Below are 22,463 nucleotides of genomic sequence, written 5' to 3' on the forward strand. Positions count from 1 at the left end.
GCTTAGCATTTCAGTTTACAGTTAGGTCCATCTATTACTATGGACTCTGCTTTCAATTTGTAGGCGACTGCCATTACACGCAGCTGCTGTAAGTTCATGATTGCTCGGCTATGCAGTGATTAGTAGGTGACTTTTTGCAGCCCTTCTCCCTGTCTTCTGGCTCTTAGATTATTCCTTCTCCCTTTTCTGTATTATTCCGGGACCTAAAGAGGCATGGTACAAATATGGTGTTTAGAACTGCACCCTCAACCATCCTTTAGTCTCAGTATTTTGTGGAGTCATGGGTTTCTGTATTCACCTCCCCTCACTGCAAAGGGGCTTTTCTGACTAAGGCTGAGAATGACCTTTGTCTCGAGACATAGTATAAACACAGATATTTAGCAGACAGATTGCTGTTCCATCAGTTTAGCTGAATAGCAGTTGTAGGTTCTTCCCTAACACTTAAGGTTACCTTGGTCATTGGTTTTTTGACTGAGTTTACAGTTCCAGGGATGGATTCCCTCTTATTGAGTGTGCCAGAAATCTGGTCAGTGAGAGTGAATGTCTGTTGCCCATACTAGTCTTGTTACTATTGCACCAGTTGATACATCTTTCCATGCCGGGTTGGCATTGTAGATCCCCAGCGTTCACATCTGGGGAAGACTGCTGATGCCTTTCTTCCCCCAACAACCTACATAGCAGCATCAGGCACTGTGAGAGCTACACAGCATGGACGATGCTTCCAGCTCTGAAAATTCCTAGAAGTAGCAGGTCACTAAACAAAAACCCTAATTCCAGGTGTAACATACCCCTGAAGGGAATGCCCAGAAGTCCCCAAAACAATACAGACGGCTGTTGTCCATCAGAGCTAGTGAATGAGACTGTATTGCTGAAGATATCTTAACATATTTAGTGTCAGTGGCAACTAAGCAATCCAGTTGGTTGTACCCAATTAATATGTTTTGTTTTGGGCTCGAGGAGTGTAGTGATATTTCATTTGTATTTTAATAAATGAAGCTTGCCTGAAGTTCAAAGAGTAAAACAGCCATAGTGGTCAGCCTTACAGACCAGGCAGTGGTGAACACACCTTTAATCCCAGTAGCCACACAAGTTTGCCATAGAAACCGGGTGACAATAATGGTGCACGCCCTTAATCCCAGCACTAGAGAGGAGGCTCAGTCTCATTCTGAGATTCCTGGAGACAGGATCACCATTTTAGACTGAGGTAGAGGTAAGAGCCGGTGGCTGGCTGTGTTGCTTTTCTGACCTTCTGGTTGAACCTCAATTTCTGCCTCTGGGTTTTTATTAATTGTGCTACATTTGTTGCCTGACATGGGGTGTCATTTTTAGATGGAGACTGCACTTTTGTTTCCTGGATGCCCAGACCTGAATAATCACACAGAAACTATATTAATTACAACACTGTTTGGCTGATGACATATTTCTAGCTAGCTCTTACATCTCACATTAACCCATTTCTATTAGTCTATGTATTGCCATGTGGCCGTGGCATTACCGCATTTTCTACATATCTTGTTTTCTCATCTGGTGTCTGCTTGACTCTGTCTATTCTCTCTATATATCTCTTTTCGGGTTTCCTGCCTGGTCTTATTCTGCTAAAACCATTAGCTGAAATACAGAAGGACATCCTACATCATAGAAATTTGAATTTGAAACAGGGACCTCAAAAATGGGTTATGTTGGAAGAGTAAAATAGGTCTCTGCACTCTAACATTGTCCCCCCTCCAATATCACACTACTACTGAGAGATTGTTCATCCCTCTTCAGTATTACACTAATACTAAGGGCTGCTAATCCACTAATATCACACTAATACTGAAGAATTCTAAACGCCTCCCTCCCACCGTATCAACTAATACTGAGGGATTCTAACCCCTGCCCAATATCACACTAATATTGAGGAATCTTCTGTGAAGATAGTTAAGAAGTTAGCACTTTGTTGTTGTTGTTGTTTTCAAGAAAGGGTTTCTTGGTTTGTTCTGGCTGGTTTGGAACTTGCTTTGAGGACCAGGCTGGCCTGGAAGTCACTCTGTAGACCAGGCTGGCCTGGAAGTCACTCTGTAGACCAGGCTGGCCCTCCAACTCACAGAGATCCACTTGCTTGTGCCTCCTGAGGACTGAGATTAAAGGCATGTTCCCCCTTGCCTGGCACAAGTTTGAGCTTCTTAATATAGTGTTATGGTTCACATAAAGAGGAAGTCTTAGGAATAAGCAGACAGTCATAACAAAAACATGATTAATGTGAGACTATAATAACAGCATTGTTTTCTATAGTTTAGGAAATCATATCAATAAAAATTCCAAGTAGCTCATATATTTTTTTAAAATATCTAAACATAAAAAAAACTTAAGGAACACAACGCGAAAAAGACAAGCTTAGTAGAAATGCTGTCAGAGGGGTTTTTAAGATTTATTTATTTCTGCCTATTGTGAGTGTACGCAGCAGCCAGAAGAGGTCGTTAGCGCCCCCAGAGCTGGTGTTACGTGTGTTTAATGATGCCTGTCTTATTACGCAAGTACTAAGATCTGAAACCCAGTCTCCACAATTGTGTTTCACGTGCTCTTAACTGCTAATCCATCTGCAGCCCTTGCAGAGGTTTGAGTTGAGTTACTTGGAGCACTCGGCTGTAGATGTACTGGAGGGTGAGGATCATGCTATGCTTTTAAAGTCCCTGCGGAAGGGTTCTCAGAAGAAATTGACCTCTTGGTAAGAAATAAAATTTAAGAGTTGATATCTGCAACTTTTGTAGTACAGTTGGTGTGGCACTTTGAATGAGAGTGGACCCATAGGCACATATATTTGTGTTTTTGGCCCCCAATTATTGGAACTGTTTGGGAAAGATTAGGATGTGTGGCGTTGTTGGAGGAGGTGTGCCAGTGGAGGTGGACTTTAAAGATCCAAAACCCCACAGCATTTCCCGTTAGCACCCTCTCTGCCTCATGCTTATGGATAGGGCTGGGAGTGCTCAGTTACTGCTTCAGCACCATGCCTGCCTGTCTGCCATGCCCTGTCTTGATGATCATACACTCTAACCCTTTGGAACCATGAGCCCCAAGAAACTCTTTCTTTTATAAGTTCCTTGATCCAAGGTATCTTGTCACAGCAATACAAAAGTAGATAAGCCAGCCAGGGAGTACTAAGTCCTTTTCATTGAGACTGAAAGTGGATGTGGGGTACTAGATGTGATATTGAGGAAATCTTGATTTTAACTCTCAGGAATTAAGTTATTCATCTCTTGGGCACTCACTGTAGAAGGACTGTATTTTTTACTTGTTAGTTGGTATTTTTGTACATTTTATCTTTATTTTTGTTTTTTATTTGAGACCTGTCTCAGGTATCTGAAGTTAGCTTGGACCTCACTTAGTGGCTAAGAATGACCTCCTGCCTCTACCTCTCAGGGGCTTATATTACCAGTATGCATTGCCTTACTAGCTAAGTGTCTAGTCCAGCAGGCTTGTCTGTCCATACTTGGAGTGAGGATTACGGAAAGAAATAGATGAGAAAGAGAAGATAGAGTCGAGAGGGCCAAGTGTATCTGACTTGTTTAAGGTGAATTTTTCAATTTGGCTCCTTGGAACTCACAAGAATTCTTTGGGTTTTTGAGAAGAAAAGTTTTAGATATATGCATTGTATAAACAGTAGCATATTTATGTCAGACTGACTGTGACAGATTTTTTGTACAATGAAAAGTATCTTTAAGACTTTGAAAGGCAATGAGAGAGAGAAATCTGATAACTTGTATTTGTCTTCACACCTTTATAGCTTGCATGTCTTGTATTTACTGAAATTGTTTGGTAAGGTTGTCCTTTTTTATTTTTTTTAATTTATTTATTTATTTGTTTGTTTATAAAAATTTCCACTTCCTCCCCTCCTCCCCATACCCTCCCATTTCCCCCCACTCCCTCTCCTCCCCTCCCTCCCCACTCCCTCTCCTCCTCCCTCTCCAGTCCAAAGAGCAGTCAGGGTTTCCTGCCCTGTGGGAAGTTCAAGTTCCTCCCCTCTCCCTCCAGGTCTAGGAAGGTGAGCATCCAAACAGACTAGGATCCCAAACAGCCAGTACATGCAGACGAAACAAGACCCAGTGCCATTGTCAATGGCTTCTCAGACAAGTCCCTGTGTCAGCCACATTCAGAGAATCTGGTTTGATCACATGCTCGTTCAGTCCCAGTCCAGCTGGCCTTGGTGAGCTCTCATTCGATCAGTCCCCTTGTATCAATGGGTGAACGCACCCCTCGCGGTCCTGATTTCCTTTTTCATGTTCTCCCTCCTTCTGCTCTTCATTTGGACCTTGGGGGGCTCAGTCCAGTGCTCCAATGTGGGTCTCCGTCTCTATCGCCATCCATCATCGGATGAAGGTTCCCTCTGGTCCTGCCTATCTTGATCACATTTTCCCTCCCTCTGCTTCTCATTTGGATCTAGGGAGTTAAGTCCAGTGTTCCAATATGTGTCTCTGTCTCTATCTCCATCCATCGCCAGATGAAGGTTCATATTCCTCTTTTTGGGTCTGGGTTACCTCACTCAATAAAGCGTTTTCTATTTCCATCCATTTGCATGCAAAATTCAAGATGTCATTGTTTTTTACCACTGAGTAAAACTCTAATGTGTATATGTTCCACACCTTCTTCCACCATTCTTCTATTGAGGGGCACCTAGGTTGTTTCCAGGTTCTGGCTATTACAAATAGTGCTGCTATGAACATAGTTGAACAAATGCTTTTGTGGTATGATAGGGCATCTCTTGGGTATATTCCCAAGAGTGGAATTGCTGGGTCCTGAGGGAGGTTGACTCCCAGTTTCCTTAAAAACCGCCACACTGATTTCCACAGTGGCTGCACAAGTTTGCATTCCCACCAACAATGGATGAGTGTTCCCCTCACTCCACATCCTCTCCAGCATAGGCTATCATTGGTGTTTTTAAGTTTAGCTATTTTGACAGGTGTAAGTAGTCTACAAGATATAGGCACAGGAGACCACTTCCTAAGTAGAACCCCAGTAACACAGACAGTAAGAGAATCAATGAATAAATGGGACCTCCTGAAACTGAGAAGCTTCTGTAAAGCAAAGGACACTGTCAGTAAGACAAAAAGACTACCTTCTGACTGGGAGAAGATCTTCACCAACCCCTCAACAGACAAAGGTCTGATCTCCAAAATATACAAAGAACTCAAGAAACTAGATACTAAAACTCTAATTAAGCCAATTTAAAAATGGGGTACTGAACTGAACAGAGAATTCACAACAGATGAACTTCGAATGGCCAAAAGACACTTAAGGTCATGCTCAACCTCCTTAGTGATCAGGGAAATGCAAATCAAAACAACTTTAAGGTTGTCCTTTTAAACTGACAAATCCTCAGCTGTCAAACTTCATCAAAGCTCTTTGAGAAGGGTGAAATTTTACTTGAGTTACTGATTAAAAAACAACAGAGAACTTACTTGGTTGGCACCTGGAGCTACTCCTCAGGGTCTTCCATGGTCACTGAAGGTCATATTTGCCTTTTGCTGTTTAGTGGACAGCCTGCCAGGCGCCAGAAGATCCTGTGGGCAAAGAAATCTGTAGGAAGACCTGTACCTTGACCTGAGCAGCTAAGCTGTTGATTTCAGTGATTCTGTCCACATCTAGAGACCTTCAGTTTAGATGAAATGCAGTTTTGCCCAGTAATCAGTGCTTGGCAGTTGAAGCGAATTGTGGATGGACGTTGTTCTGTGCCCATTTGTCTTCTGTCTTCTTTGGAGGAAGTAGAGTGCTGCTGCTAGGAGCCAACCTGTCTCTTTTTGTTATGAAAAAGTCTTAATAGTTAAATATTTAAATGCCATATTCCCCAGATCTTTGAGTAGTTGAGGGCTGTTTTTCAGGTATAACTACAGTATAGACTCAGCCTTGAGAGCTGGGTTCAAGCTTGACTGTACTGGCTCTCAACTTAACAGGTAAAATTTACACTCATAAAAAGACAGAAAGAGGAAAAAACCTCTTGCAATAGATGGTTAACAGCAGAAATGACAATAGTAGAGAACATCTTAATATATTTTAAATCAGGGTTGGATTACATGTATAGTATTTTTTGTAATAGACTTAAAAGTACATACCAATTTAAAACATGAGACTTATTGCTTTGTAGTCTGAAATGAAATGTAATGAACAATTATAACATTTAACAGTAAACATAGGTGCATTTGAGTTACATGTATGAATACACACACACAGAGTGAACAGGAATTGGGCGAAGTGGTTGCTCTTAGTGGGCCCTACCAAAGGCATGCCACTGCGCAAAACACATGCGCAACAGAGTCAGCAAGAGGAATTTAGAGACAAAAACATAAGTAAACTGGAGGACCAGGCAGGGTATACCTCAGTAAAGATGGTGGAATACGGTCACCTGACCTCAGTCAAAATGGCAACAGTCACATGTTGTATGGAAAAGTCACAATTTCTAAGCTCCTGGGATTTTAAGCTTAATAATAAGAGAGGCTTAGAGACATGATCCACCCTGTCACTGAGCCTCCATGCCAAAAGCTGCAGCGGAGAGAAAAAAAGGCTGAAAGTGAAAACAACCACTTCGTGGATCTGGATCCGACCAGTCTTGTTGGCAGCAGTAGCAATGGCAGGGACAGTTTGAGGAAACTCCTTCCTTTTGCCTGTGCGCTGACAGTAGTTAGAAAGCTCCTGTAGAATATTGGGATCAAAGGTGCCATAAGGCAGCTACTTTAAATTGTTACCTAAATTGTAAGGAGGCCATTTGAATAAAGATGGGCAAGTGTAGGAATCTGTAAGTAGGGCTTTAATACCTGGGGTTTTAGGGCCTCTTAAAGGCATCCCAGGTGGGAGGCTGGATTGATGGTCTTAGATGGCTTGCTACCTATAGCTGAAACCCCGAAAACCCATGAAAACGACGACACCACAAGGCCTATAACGGGATGTCTCCCCTCTATAGGCAGGATGTAAATCAACAGCAAACACTGCAGGGCTTGTAGGAGAGCGTCCTCTGCCTACAGGTGGGGTGTTAAAGCCTGAATGACTACAGTTGGGGAGATTCAGAAGCCAGAGACCCATGGTGACGACCACTGATGAGTGGTCCAAAAGAAAAGAAAAGTAAAGAAAAGAAAAAGAAAAAAAAAAGGAGAAAGAAAAATCTGAGGAACTCTGGGCCCCCAGTAGAATGCGCTGTACAGCATGTGCAGTGCCAGTGGACTGACTCCGGGTTGTCCAGTCACAATTTCAGCTAAGGGAAGCAATCCAGAAATGAATGTCAATAAATGGCTCAACTGTAGCCATTAAGGCTGTGGTTGGGCACTCACCCCCCACCCCCCACCCCCCGTTTCTAGGAACACCAGAAGATTGTCAGGAGCTCAACAGTCAATTCCTTGGGTTCGGAGAAACTGTTAAGCTGACCAAAAATGGGGGAAACTCACTAATTGAAGCCAGTGGCATGCATAGAAATTTCACTCGGGCAGATAGAATGGAGAGCTGTTGTAAAGAAGCCTGGTTCCTGAGCCCAGGATTCTATGCATCTTTAGCCAGCCCACCCGCCAGCAAGAGAGAATGTGGAGAGTTTGGTCAAGTCACAGCACCAATGTGTAAAAGGAAAGTGGCGGGCTGCATTCCCGCCTGGATCCTGGCTAGCTTACCCCTGAAATAATTACACGGAAACTGTATTCATTTAAACACTGCCTGGCCCATTATCTGTAGCATCTTATTGGCTAACTCTCCCATATTGATTCAACCCATTTCTAATAATCTGTATCTCACCATGAGGTCTTGGCTTACTAGGAAATATTCAGCATGTCTGACCTGGCAGCTTCATGGCGGGCGGCTCTCTGACTCTGTTTTCTTCCTCCCAGAATTTAGTTCTGTCTTTCCTGCCTACTTATGTTCTGACCTATCAGGCCAGGCAGTTTTCTTTATTAACCAATAAAAGTAACACATAGACAGTTAACCCTCCTCCATCACCAATGTAATGGTAAAAGTAAAATGCGGGTCCCGAGACTATGCCGCAGGTCCCTGAAGTGGTGGTGAGCAGTGGGCAGTGGGTTCCAAGAGAAGCCAGTTCCCAAGAGCAGCAGGCAGGGGTGGCACAGTTCCCCGAGAGGCTGCAGTGGGCCACAAGGGGCAGTGTGTCCTAGGCAGAGATCTGCAGTCCCAGCAGCTGAGAGACAGAGACGGATAGGCACGCCATGCAGAATGAGGTTGGATATTTATTTAGTGGGTTATGAAGGGACTAGGGGAGAAGAGGAGAGAGAGAAAGGGGGGTGTGGGGAAGGGGAGAAGGGAGAGACAGAAGCTGCCTCTTTGAGAGGGAGATGGAAAAGAAGAGACTCTGAGACTCTGGCTGCAAGCAGGAAGGAAGATCTGCCTGCCTCAGTGGATGGGAGAGGGAGTGGACAGGGTTTGTCTCTTAAAGGGACAGGACAGACCATTACAGGCTGATACCCTATGTATGTACCCTACATATGATAGCCTTTGACAACTTATCATACTTTGAGGTTGGAAGCAATTTGATATATTGTCACAGGCTGTCAGTGAAACCATTGCCTGACCTGAGGAGTTCCCCTGCCTCTTCCTCCTCCTCCCTATCAGAGTCTTTACATTCTGGCAGCTGTAGAACTTCTAAATTAAAAGAAGCAAGGTTGCAATAAGGGCCACAGAACTAGACATGGGGGAAGGCAGCAGAAAAGGACTGAATGCTAAGGATAAATGTTTTGACCAAATGTTGTGAAAACAGTAAGAAGGTAGCCAAAGCCAGCTCAGAATCAACCAGCGACCATGACTTACAAAAGTGGGGGGGGGCTGAGCACCAGAAAGAACTCATAGTACCACTGAAAGAGCCAGTGCAAATATGTGGGCACAAAGGGCAAGGCGACATTTCAAGTGAGCGTGGATCATCCTTTGGCCCATTTTGACTTTGAAATGCACAGCACAGCTCTTGGCTCAAATAGAGTAAGACAGTATATTCTGAGCCAGACTCGAGTAACTGTGCCCCTAGTAAAATGTGCCAACATAAACTTGATCACATGAACTACTTACAGCTATGGAACAAAAGTCATAAAGTGCATGCCAGATACATTGAGAACAGTGGAGATGGGTCTCAGCAAAGCAGGGAAAACTGCTGGAGATTTCAGATGTTATCTGATGGTGTGCTTGGGTTTGGTCCTAGTGAAAGCTAGTGGTCTGCTAACACATTCCAAAGGTTTCACCTGAGAGTTGACCGGATATTAGATTAGACATAGACAACAAGTAACTATAAAGGGAACAAAGGTTGCTCAAGATCATTTTTGCTCTGGACCTACATTTCAGCTGTCCATAGTCAGGAAGTTCTGATTAGCCAGTCAACTTTGTAAAATCTTTAATACAGGTGTAGCTTTTATTTCTGGGAACTCCAGTTCATATTACGTCATGCTTATGCTATAGCTAAGATGGAGAAATATACTGTTCATTTATTTTTATAACTCGTACTTTGTGTAGATGAACTGAGTTTGTTGAATGAGTTCTTTGTTGATGAGCCCTTTATATTATTTTTCAGTCTTGCTACTACAAATGGTTTTGATTACCTTGTACATTTTATAGGACAGATTCCTACAAAATGGCTTTTACAGTCCAAAAGGAAATATGCATGGAGTTTTGCTAAATGCCCTCGGGTTCACCTTTCTAGAGAAGATGCCGTATGCAGACTCTCACTGGTGTTGTGTGGATCACTCCCCTATAGCTGTACCAGGGGAGCACATTGTCACACTTCTGGGGTTTCACTGGTTTAGGTAAGAGATAGATCTCGTTGCAGTTTTAAGTGTAGTTCTCTTATGAGAAAAATCGAGCTTCTTTTTATATGTTTAAGGGCCATTTGCATCTTTTTATCTTTTTAAATGGCTTTCTCTTATGAGTCTTCCAGATGAATAGACTAGCTTTTAGAAGACCTGGGGGAGCAGTAAATATGAGCTGGTCTTAGAGTGGTGTTCAGCATTCCAAGAGCCTGGGCTCCCTTCTCAAGATCTTCTGGTGCTTAGGAAGATGTGTGCTGCCCTAAGTCCCTCTCCTTCCTCATCATTGGCTGTCATGCTCTTCGTGCTCCTTGAGAGGTACCAACTAGAGCATGGAGCCAGGTTCTGAATTCAGGTATCTTTAAACTGTTTAAATCATGGAGCAGAGCTCTCCTGGTAGATTTAGACTGGTGTCCACCTCTGCATCTGCCAGCACAGGGCTAGGAAGACCAGTGGCTCTGTGTTGTGGTTCCTAGTTAGCGCTTGCCCTGCGTAAGCCAAAAGCACAGGGCTGCTGCTGTGAAGCTCTGGGACCCTCATTCCTCCCTGCTGCCACCCTTGGTCTGGGATCTATAAACAGGGCATGACATTGTGTTCATCTGCTGCTCTTCACAGGCCTCTTCCCGCCTGCACATATGTTAAGGGCCATTTGCATTTCTTTTTTACTTTTTAAATAGCTTTCTCTTATGAGTCTATCCAGCTTCTTCTATTGGTAGAACTAGAAGCCAGGCTGGTAAAGGGAGTTTGAGAGCTACAGTTGGCAAGGTTCAGACATGGACTAGGCAAGGAGCTGAGAACAGATGAGTGGCACAGAAGCCAAACAACAGCCTCCTCCTACAGGCTGTCTACCATCTGACTAAAGGTGCGTGATAGGCACCTTGACAAGGGGGGGACAGCAGACAGACTGTGAAAGGGTACATGTTTAGTTGAGATGTGAAGGACCCTCAACATACTTTCTTTCTGGTAAGATAATGGCTTTGGGAAGGATAAATGATGTTTGTTTTTTTTTTTAATGAAATGTTTATTTATTATTTATACAGTGTCCTGCCCACATGTATTCCTCCTGCAGGCCAGAAGAGGGCACCAGATCTCATTACAGATGGTTGTGAGTCACTATGCAGTTGATGGGAATTGAACACATACCTTTAATCCCAGCTCTTGGGAAGCAGAGTCAGGCACATCTCTTCTGTGAGATGGAGGTTAGCCTGGTCTACAGAGTGAGAGTTCCAGGACAGAGAAGGCTACACAGAGAAACCGTGTTTCAAAAACAAAACAAAACAAAACAAAAAGTTGGTAACATGTATTTTCCTCCAAGGAGCTGAATGCAGGAAGTAGGTGGACTGTGGTTGTGGCTCATTTAAAGGTACTCTGAGATTGTAACAGTGTTTGAAATGATGTAATTTTTTAGGAAAAGCAAACAGTTGGAAATCAGGCCACAAATGGTCTTTGCATCCATTAAAGTAGGGATGTATAATAACTTGTGTGCTTCATAACTTCGTTTAGAAAAATGTGTCCTCTGACACAGAAACACAGATTTGGCCTTGGGGAAGTTCATTAGCATATGAAGATGAGGGTGTGACTAGGAGCTGCCAGCAGGCTTCACAAGGGGCCTTGGGGGCTGTAATGAAGGTAGTTTCCTAGGATGGCACCAATAAGTTTCCACTATGGCATGCCAGCACTGTTCCTTCTCAGACCAATTCCTCAAACTAGGTACAAAGGCTATTTCTGTCAGTGAAGCTTAACTGTTGAGCTATGTAAACCACTTGGCATTAAGTAGACACTTATTAAGAGTCTGCCAGGCATTATTTTAGACTCTCGGGAAAGGAGACACAGGTGTAGCTTCTGCCTGGGAGGATCATGTATGCTAATAGAGGAGAATGACTTACATAGGGCAGGCACTAGCACAGGCCAGACCTTATAGAGTAGAAGGGAAGTCAGAAGCTCAGGAGAGTCGCCAGTGCTCAGCATGCAACTTACTTGTCAGGCAGAACTGCTTCCAGTGGATCAGCATGTGCTAGTAACATGTTTTTGTGTGGAAGTGGTTATGGGTCACAGAACCGAAGTCATAAATCAGAGCATTGCCGATCCACTGGGGAGAACACGATGTAGGTGTGCTGCAGTGAAGCAGGATAAACTGTCATAGACTGTAGATGCTCTCTGGTGGGTTTCATAGCTTTGGGGAGGCTGAAAGCTCACACATTTTAGAGGTCTTATGTGAAATTAAAAGGTTGTTAGGTCAGACACTGAAGTAAGAAAAGAAAATGAATGAATGAGGACTGTCCCGTTGTGTCTAGAGTTGGTGCTGCATGCTAAAGGATGCTCACTGTTGATGCAGGAGTAGACTTCTAGGAAGGAAAAGCAGTCATGGGCAAGATGGGGAGAGAGAAAAGGAACATACTCACTCAGAGAGAATAAAGAGCCTGGAGAGGAACCCACATGTGTACTGACAGTTGACTCTTGACCTAAATGCCAGTGTATGCAATAGGGAAAGGAGCGCTCGTGTACTGTCTACCTTTGGCTTCAGGATCCAAGAGGACTTATGGAGTACCAGATTGTTCTCTTTCCTTTTATTTATGTGCCATTATTTTTAACATGGGTGTATGGGTGATGCAGAGGAACAACATGCGTAAGGAAATGTGATAACAACACCATGGTCATTTGCTCTCTTTGGATGTCCTTGTCCTTCTACATTTGAAGCGAGTTTTGGTTTATTGACCACCATGCCAAGGATATGGAATGTGAAAAGAAGAGTCCCTTCAGCAAACATGCATAAGAATAAAAGTGAACCGTTATCGCATCTATACACAAAACTCAACTTAAACTGAATTAAAAACTTAAGTATAAGACCAGACTATAAAACCTCTAGAGAAAACATCTGGTAGTCGCAGAGTATAGAAGGAAAAACTACACATTGGTTTGGACAATGGTTTTGTTGTCATTTTTTCCTTAACCCCTAAAGTGAGTACAAGAAAAGCCAAAAGGGATGAATGAAGCAAATGGAACCAAAAAACTTCTACTCGTCAAAGGAAACAGCAGTACATATAGATGATCTTCAGATGGGAAGAAAGTCTTTATAAGTCATACACCTGATAGGGATTGTGCCAAAAAATGTGTGAAGAAGAGCTCAAGCAACTCAACAGAAGGAGAAAGAACCAAAGCAGCTAAAATAATACGTACCAGGGACTCAGATGGACAGTTCACAGAAGACATACAAATGGCAAACAGAAAAAAAGTGTTTCCAATCCTAATCATTAGGGAAATTCAAATTTCTAGTCATCCCTGTCTCACCTGTCAGGATAGCTGCTGTCAAAGATAAAAGGAATAAGGATTGGTAAGGGTGTAGACAGGAGAGGCCCTTTCTCTGTTTGCTGTAGGAATGTGAATAAACCCTCATAAAAACCATGGAAGTTCATCAAAATTAAGTTATCCTATGATACACTCTGACTTCTGAGGATGTGCTCAAAATTTTTAAGGCAGTTTTAAGAGATGCCTGTGTTGGCAGTTTTTTCTGTCCTACTTGCTTGCTCCCAAATAACCATACAAGATTTCTTATGAAAGCTTATCCGATAGCTTAGACTTGTTTTTAGCTAGTTCTCATAATTTAAATTAACCCATTTCTGTTATTCTATGTGCCACCCTGAGGCTCATTTGCCTCATCTACGTACTGCCATTCTTCTTGCTACACATCTCATGACTTGTCCTCCCTTATTCCCAGTATCCTCTACCGGAAATCCTGCCTAGCTATTGGTCGTTCCGCTTTTTATTAAACCAATCAGAATGACACATTTTCACAGTATACAAAAAGCTTGTTCCACAGCATGCAGCAGCTCCTGTGAAGATGGAACACGTGCATGTGATAGATTACAGTCTGATTTTAAGGGAAGGAATCCTGTCATGTGACAGTGTGTGTGGAACTGGAGATCATATTCAGCAGAGCAAAGCAAACAGAAAAGGCAAATACTGTATCACTCACCTGTGGGATTCAGCAAGCTGAGCTCACAGAGTAGAAGGGTGGCTACCAAGGTTGGGGTGGGAGAGTGAAGAGGTGATTGCCAAAGGGTATAAATGCTCAAGCAGAAAGAGCAGTTTTTTCCTATTGCCCAGCATGATGAATATTGTTAATTATTATAAACTTCAAATTGCAAAGAGGAAATTTCAAACTTGTTCATTACAAAAAGTTAAATATTTGAAGTAAAGGAAATAATAACTGATTTAATTTAGCTGTTTCATATTGTATTTATAAACCATGACACTACTTGTTGCCACTTAAATTCATATAATTATAAATTGTTAACTTACAGCTTAAAAAGTACAAGCAATATAGGAGTGCATTCAGTAAAATAAAATATTTCTGTTTTAACTTTGATTCATTCTAGTTATCACTAGAACTGAATATCTTTTTTTTGCTTCTTGCCCCCTTAAAGATTTTAATTTTTAATAATTTAATTTTTAATAATTATTTATAAATTTTTGTGTAAATGTGGGTTCAGAAGAGGGCATCAGATCCCTTGAAACTGAGGTTACAGGTAGTTGCGATCTGCCAGAAGTGGGTGCTATAAACTAAACCTGCCAGATGCAGATACTATAAACCAGATCCACATCCTCTACAAGTACAACAAATACTCTTTTTCTTTCTTTCTTTTTGTTTCCTCCCTCCTTCCCTCCTCCCCTTTTCTCTGAGTAGCCCTCGCTGTCCTGGAACTCACTCTGTAAATCAGACTGGCCTTCATTTCACAAAGATCCACCTGCTTCTGCCTCCCAAATGCTGGAATTAAAGGCGTGCACCACCACCGCCTGTCTAGAATGATGAACTCTTACTTCAAAGTACCAGACAGCCCTGTTCAAGTCTTCAGGCTTCCCTCTGAACCTGCACCTGCCAGGTCCTCCATCATCTGCACTGCTCTTAGCGTTATCTTCTAGGTTCCCACAGCAGCTCAGAAGCTCTGAGCACTCAGCGACTCTTCCAGCCTAAAGTTCTAAACAACCCCACCATCCTCCCAACACCATGGTCAAGTCCATTACAGCAATACCCTGTGAACCTGGTACCAAGTTCTGCCTAGTTAGGGTTTCAACTGTAATCAATCACCATCGCTTAAAAATAAACAAAATTTTAGGAGGAATGGGTTTATTTTGGCTTGCAGTTCCTTACCCAGGCCATCATTGAAGGAAGTAAGATCAGAAACTCAAATGGGACAGAAATCTGGAGGCAGAAGCTGAATCTGAAGCCATGGAAGGGTATGGCTGCTGCTTGTTTCAGAGCCCAATGGACTGTGCGTGTTCAGTCTGTGCTGTCCAGTGTATGCCGGTGCTTTCTGTGTGTCAAGGAATATGCTGTAAATGAGAGGGAGGATTGGGGAGAAAAGATTTTTGGAGCCATTGGAAACCATGGCGTCACACACTTACTAACATGAGGCAGGCTGTATTTTTGTGGGCCACTGGGCAATTTAGGATTTGGAGGCTGTGGAAGCAGTAGCTTGCTGCAGTAAATGTTTTGGGAAGGGTCTCCACACGACTGAACCCTTACTGCTTCATAGTCCTGTGCCACAGGGTGAGGGTGGGTCACTGATTCGTGTAGAATGAAGCAGTGGTATGGAAATGGGAGCCTGTTAGGTGAGCCAGGCAGGGCACAGCAATCTTTTTGAATTTATTGGCTCATTAATATTGTGAAGATGGGTATGCTTCTTTTATAGCTGCATTAGATACTTGTCTTTCTAAGGACAGGAATCAGTACAGTGTTACAAGAGAGAACGTACTTAAAAATCACAACATTACCTGTATAAAATTATCATAAAAACTACCTAGTGCTCAAGCGGGCCGTGACTGCAATTCTGCCCCCATAATGACAGGAAATGGTTGTCAGCGAAGTTGTTTTCCATGAAGCTGTGATGAAATCAACTAAAATGGTAATAAAGCAGAGTGTGGAAGTGAGGGACTCGAGTGAGTTGTAAAAATGCAGAAGGTGTTAGAATGTTCGCCTTGGCATCTTCCAGAAATGAAATCTGTAAAATAGCAAATAGGAATTGATTGAGATTTCCATTCAGAAATGCTATCCTTGCAGTGGGTCCCACAGTGCAGAGAGGCCAAATGCCTGTCCCCTCACCACAGCCCTGACAGGACAGCTGCTGCTTGGCTATCGTGATAGGTTTTGATGACAAGGGGTAGTTAGAAAAGCTTGCAACCTCACCTCCTTCCTTCTGACTTGAATCAGCCTCCCTGGGTCCATCTTCGTGTTCCCCAGTGTTGCTGTGGTGGACTTATGTTCAGTAGATGCCTGTTACACTAAAAAGGAGGTGCCTCTCAGTGACTGCTCAGTCAGCTGGGAAATGATAAAACATACCTGATCAGGGATGGTTTGTACTATAGCAGCAACTTCCATATTGATACTGTATTCAAAATGACAAGTCTGCCCCCTTGTCACTGCTGCTGCCCCCAAAAGGCAAGATGCTAACTACTGCCTGTCCTCCATAGTGTCAACTGTCTGGTAGTCCATCTCAGAGTAAGCCTATCAGAAGGCACCTTGACTCAAAATAGGGCTTTCCAATGTCCATTGGGTGAAGTTTAGAGTCCTCACCAAGGTCCTCACTGTTTGGTGCCAGCATATTTGTCCCATATGGTACAGGTCCTTGCCTGGTGTTCTATGCTCAAACCTGGCAGGACTTTTCATCCAGAGAACGTGAGGTCTTCACCCTTGCCATTCTTCTTTATGCTCCCCTTCTTACCCGCAGCCCATTGCACCTTGTCCCTTCACTCAGGCAGCCTCTGATTAACTGGAATTTTCTGTCTGTTGTCCCTTCTCTAGAACAAGTCTTCTCTACCTCTTTTTCTCCTAGTCTATATTAAGTTTCTTTGGGTTCCTTTTCTTTTCTTTTTTTTAAATAATCTTTTATTTACATATAGTAATTAGTAAAAAGTTAAGACCAAATGTAGCTTGTATAGAAAAATATGGAGTGCTTTTATGAATTTGCTTGTCATCCTTGTACAACAGCCCTGCTAATTAGTGTGTGTATCTTTCCAATTTTAGCACATGTATTGCTGGAACAAGCACTGTACTGAATAGGTTTCTTTGTTTGATGTTCAGAGATCGGAATGTTCCTCTCAGACCACTTTTTTTCACTTGTAACTATGTATTTCTTCACATTGTTTTCAATAGGACATATGTGTTGGGGTATGAACTGCTCCAGGGGGCCTAGATTCTAGACAGAATGCCAGTGGGGAGAGAAGGATGTATGGACAGACAAAATGACATACTTCATTCTGAGGACTAGCTCAACCAAATCCCATTTGCCACTCTGCTTTTGAATTTTCCTATAATAAGCAAGGCAGGATCTCCTGAGTTTAGTGAATCTGAGACTAATGAGAATTGGCTACATCAGTAAAGTTGTCTCATAAAACCGTCCTCTCCCTACGCCTTCTGACCTAGAGCAGAAGGGAAGCTGCTCCTGTAGCTGTGGGGAGGCTTGTTTGGTTCCTAAGGAAGAATCCACAGTAGAGTTGTGTTATTGCAGACCTCAGACTGTAACTTGTGTGTTCCTGGTCTGTGAGAGGCCCTCTCTCCCACAGGTCTCCTTTGAGCCTTCTTACTCATGGCCCCTTCTCTGGATAACAGCTCTAGTGTGTTTATTTCTTTAATATGTGCATTTTTTTCACAAGAATAAGGCTAACAGTTGTGGGTGTGTGTTTTGATCTTAAGAGCTGTTTTGTGCTATGAGTCATCTGTTTCTCGCTTCTCTCATCCCATATGTTAAGATCTGTATCTCACTGTGTCTCCATAGTCTCATGAGTATGATCTGTGTTCCCCTCAGTGCTAGACAGCTGACCCCTTGTCACCCTCCCGAAAGTCCTGCAGGTCACTGCTGTTCTCCTACCCTCTTTAATGCACTCATTTCCCTGGAGAGGGCCCCTGGTGACCCCAGCCTCCCTCCTGCAGGACCCTGTACAGCAATCAAGTGTGTGGTTTTGCCAGTGCACACCCCACCACCAGCACATCAAGTGTGTGGCTTTGTGACTGTGCCAGCCTTATAGGAGTGTGTCATTGTTTTCGTTGAAACTATCACTCTTATTTATAGTCAGTTTCTCCTTACTGCTGCTGCCCCTACCCTAGTGCCAGCTACTGCCTTTTTCATAATCCCCATGGTCTGTCCATCCAGCAGTGGCCTCAAGTCCCCTCTAGGCCATTTCACTGTTCTCCTGTCTCCAGCCAAGGTAATCTGCCTGGACCACTCACTCCTTTCTTTGTTCAAAATCATGCAAAACTCACAGACTTTCTCACCTTTCACCTGTGAAAGGAGTGACATCCTAATGAATCTTATTATGTTTCTTGGACACGTGTTGCCTCAATACGATCAATTTTCAAAATAACTATTAGACCAGCTGGCTAATATTTATTTTAGAATTTTTATACCTGTTTGCTTAAGTAAAATGAACTTATTCTTAACCACCTCTAGGCTGATTGGAAAGCAAATCTATATTAAAATGCCTTGAATTGCCAAGCAGTGGTGGCACATAGTACTCGGAAGGCAGAGGCAGGCGGATCTCTGTGAGTTCAAGGCCAGCCTGGTCTATAGAGTGAGTTCCAGTGCAACACAGAGAAACCTGTTACAAAAAAACAAACAAAAAAGCCTTGCATTGGTTCCTTTGCTTTGCCTGGGCAATAAAATGCACATTTTCTAATTCTTAACCTAGGTGGTCTTCAGCATTTTAGCTATGAACTTGATTTGCTGAGCTGCCTTCCTGCGAGTTTCCTACCAGTACTTGACCGGGTTGGGATTAATATGTGCCTGAGACCACAATGATCCTGGTGGGACTAAGCCACTATGGACACAGAGCAGTGGAATAGTGTGTTCCTTTTGTGTGTGCCACTGACAACTGCAGGGCAAGTTGGTTTCTGTTGATATCTAGTCATCTTAGCCACAAAAGTTTGGATAGTTACATTGTGTCTAGTAGGGCAGTGAGGAACCCCCAGTTCCCTGGCCAGTCCTCCACAGAAACATGCATCTGGGCTTGACTCCTCCCACATCCTTTCTGGATTCTTCCTTATCCCTGGATTTCTGATTTTTATAACTCTGGAGGGAAACTGAGTCATTGGAGCTTAAAAATAACAAGATTGCCAGAGGGTGAGTTTGGCAAGATTGGAATAATGGACAGCCCAGAAACTGGGTTTGGGCTCTGTACATTTGCCAGATACTGAGACTTAACTCCTGAAGGTAGGTGACTTCATCACTTAGTTCAACATTAGTGTCCATACAGAACAGCTGAGAAAGCTGGGCCGTATATACCCAGTCCGATCAGTTAAAGCCATTTCCATTAGCATTGCATACTTAGTCTCTGGTCTCAGTCTAAGTTAGAACACAATCGGGATTCATGACATTGCTGTTCTGACATCCCCCATTCTTCTGAGGGCATATTACTTTAAACCATAATAGTAATTTTCATATCATGTTATTTTTATTTTTCAACTGGCTGAAGACATAGCAAATGCAGAGAATATTATTCTTCAGAGAGTAACTGCCTGGCACACACAGCCTACATAATGGCAATTAAACTGAGCTCCAGACTGACAAACAAGCTGTAAAGCAGAAAGGCAGGATTTCTGTGGAAGATCAGTTATAATAATTTTATATCTCAGTGTTTTACATATGTGACATTTTGTATAATAAACAATTAACTGCCTGCTTTTGACATTTCAGAGTTAATGTGAGAGAAGTTATACAACAGACACTGTGAGCGTCACCTTCCCGAGTGAAGTGGCAAATGGCTATCAGCCTCCAGGTTTGCGAGGCCCGATTAGTCCTCGCTGCACATCCTGAACCTCTTTGCCACCAGTCGGCAGTTCATTGTCTTTGATAAACAAGATAATTGATATAAATGGAGGTGTTCTTCTCTAAAATGGTTTCCCAATTGCAGGTTTTTCAGGCTGGAGGTATAATTTTCCTTGTGTCCTATTACTGTTAATCTCTAAATGGATAGATTAGTTAATCTACCTGCCTTCCACAAGAAGACATTGGGTGAGCTACCCCTCAACAAAGCCGACAAAACATTGGGTGAAAGTAGGGCACAGAAAAAATGATGAATGAACGTTGATGCTGAAGAACATGGGGACTTTGAGCAGGAGGGTTATAGCTGGGAATGCAAGGAGTATAGCTTAGAGAAAAAGAAGTGGTTTGTCCTCTACAGGACGAGGTCAGAAGCCCCGTGGTCAGCCAGGTCTACCACGGGGACACTGGGCACACGTAAGATTCCACAGAGCCATCACGTGCTTGCTTGCTGCTTTTTTGGAATGAGCTAGGCTTTGCAAAGCCCAATTTATATCATATGTTAGTATTCAGCCTTCTCAACCCTCTATTGGGTAGCTTTCTTTGTGAAGTGTCGGAGATCTAGCCTGCCAAAGAGCCATGCAAGTTTGCATCCAGTTGTGAAATCTATTCTGAAAAACATGCACGTGTGTGTGTGTGTGGGGGGGTACATATAAATGCAACAAGGAAGAATGACTGGGAAAGCGAGTGGGTAAGTGTTTGGGAGGGAGTTACATGGAGACTCCGCAACTCCCCATTGTTGGTTTGAAACCATAATGAGCAACCTTTGGAGTGCCTTAATCATTCTAATATTTAGTTTAAAAATCAGTTTGCACTCTGAGCAAGGAAAGCCATAGTAAGATGAGCTGTCTCCCAGGCCCATCCTGTGTGGTGGGGTTATCACACCACCTTTCAGATCCAGCACGCCACGGGTGCTTTACTGTCCAGTTTAATGTCATCTCTTGGCTGAGCGGTGGGCCTCCTCCCGCCTCCTTCCACTTTTGAAAGGTTAGCCTTTCTTCAGAACAGTACAGGTTTCCTGCAACATCTGTCAGCTTGGCAACGAGCACACCCCAAGGAAATGATGAGCATTTGAAGACCATCTAAATACTGCAGGGACCTTTCCTCTCTCTCTTCTCCTTTTCTGCTCTTCTCCCTCTGCCTTCTCTTAAGGAGAGTGGGACAACCACCTGGCATCTCACTGCCGGTTGTGCTGATAAATTATAAACCCACTTACAGCTGTGATTTTTTTTAATGAGTTTTGATTTATTTCTTGCATTGTGATAGCCTTTGGAACCTTAAAGCAGAACTGGCCTGGAAGGCAGCTGTGAGCAGAAGCTTTTGTTTAATGAAGGAGCCTGCTTGGCCCTGAACTGCTAGTACAAAGAAGCTTCCTTGCTCTAATGACTCAGATGATCTTGATCTGATTCAGTAGGTCAGAAATTGCTGTCCCCAGCAAGTATCGACCAGAAGGAACTGCTTTCTCGGTTATTCTGAAACTGCCAGCTACATATTACACTAGCAGGTGCTAATAGTTTTTTGCAGGTCAGTAGAATTGTTATTGGCTCTTCCATCCTTTACCCCCTTCCTTGTACAATCACAAGGTGGCTCATGAGCACACAAATCTCCTTGTCTAACACTCAGACCTGAACTGCCAGGCCCACTCCCCATTCCATGGGGAGACCTGGCTCTTGATGGCTGGAGAAGGACCACGTCAAAGGCTCATTTGTCTGAAAGTCAGAACGCTGTGTAAAACTGACTTGTGTCACAGGAGCTTGGGGGAAAAGAAGGGTTTATCACACAGTAGAAAACTGAGTCAGAAATGGTTAAATGACTTCCTTAAGATTGCTCAGAAAGCTGGTCTCACTGTCGGGGTTAGTCTGGAGTCCTTGCTGTCCAGCCTTTGCCCTATGTAGTGACTCTAGAGCAGAAGATTGGGAGTGGGGGCATCTCTGCCTCAGACCTGAAGAATGGAGACGTGAGGGCAAGAGGGCTAGAATGCAGAACCACGAACTTCCTAACGGATGTGAAAATATTTAGAATGTTCTTTTAAAATGCTGTGCCTATTGTATGCTCAGGAGCACCAACTGCAGATTCTGAAGTAATTAGAACAGTAAAAGGCTTTTACCTTTGGTTTTAGACAAGTCTTTTTTAAAAATCATACTCTGTAAATCTACAAAGAGCCATAGCATCATTTTATTTCCTCCGTGTGGATTAACCTTGGCCCCCAGAAGGTCATATGAACTGTGGTTTCCTGATGGCCTGAGCGCAGTTGTCCCAGTACACTCCAGGCTCTAGCTTGTCTTGAAGCTGGGTGACCACATTCCGCAGGGTCCCTGTGAGCTCCCTGCACAGGGCATGCATCATCACCTCAGCTTGCTGTGACCCTGCTGGTGCCTGAGCTGAAAATTAAGAGGCTTGGGGGACAAGCTGTTCCCTTGGCTATCCCCTGGGCTTGGGTCCTGTTTTGAGCCTTGGGGTCAGAAGTTCTTCCACTGTTATTCTTGTTTGCTCCTCAGGCCAATTGTGCTCTACTGTGATTCCTCTCTGCTAGTCAACCCAGGGCCTGTGAGAACCCAGGGCCTGTGAGAACCCACGGCCTGTGAGAACCCACGGCCTGTGAGAACCCACGGCCTGTGAGAACCCACTGTTTCTGTCAGCTTTCTTTCTAGACCTCAAGGGGCTGTGGCCAGAAGCTGGTGTGGAGTGTGAGCAGCATCCTTGCACAGGTTCAGTAGGGACTTCTCTGTGATATTTGAAAACTATGATTTGAAGTCTGTGATATTTGAAAATATGTGATATTTGAAAACTTCACCATTGCTACCACTTTGGTGAAAACTTAAAATTTAAGAGTTATTTATGTTGTTTAAAGAAACATTCAAGGTTTAAGACTCAAGCGCTATTTGTGATCTTAGAACCGGTC

General features: G+C 43.4%; 1 protein-coding gene and 1 non-coding gene across 2 annotated transcripts in view; one reads left to right on the plus strand and one right to left on the minus strand.

Annotated features, from left to right (window-relative positions):
• Nucleotides 1-22,463, plus strand: part of Btbd9 (BTB domain containing 9) — a 382,244-nt gene that overhangs the window by 255,565 nt on the left and 104,216 nt on the right. The gene's annotated exons all lie outside the window — the stretch shown is intronic.
• On the minus strand, nt 16,686-16,794 carry LOC125411592 (U6 spliceosomal RNA). The gene has a single exon (XR_007235355.2). It is a non-coding gene; the product is annotated as a U6 spliceosomal RNA (small nuclear RNA).

Source organism: Myodes glareolus, chromosome 18, assembly GCF_982192425.1.
Source record: "Myodes glareolus chromosome 18, mMyoGla1.1, whole genome shotgun sequence".
Classification (NCBI taxonomy): Eukaryota; Metazoa; Chordata; class Mammalia; order Rodentia; family Cricetidae; genus Myodes; species Myodes glareolus.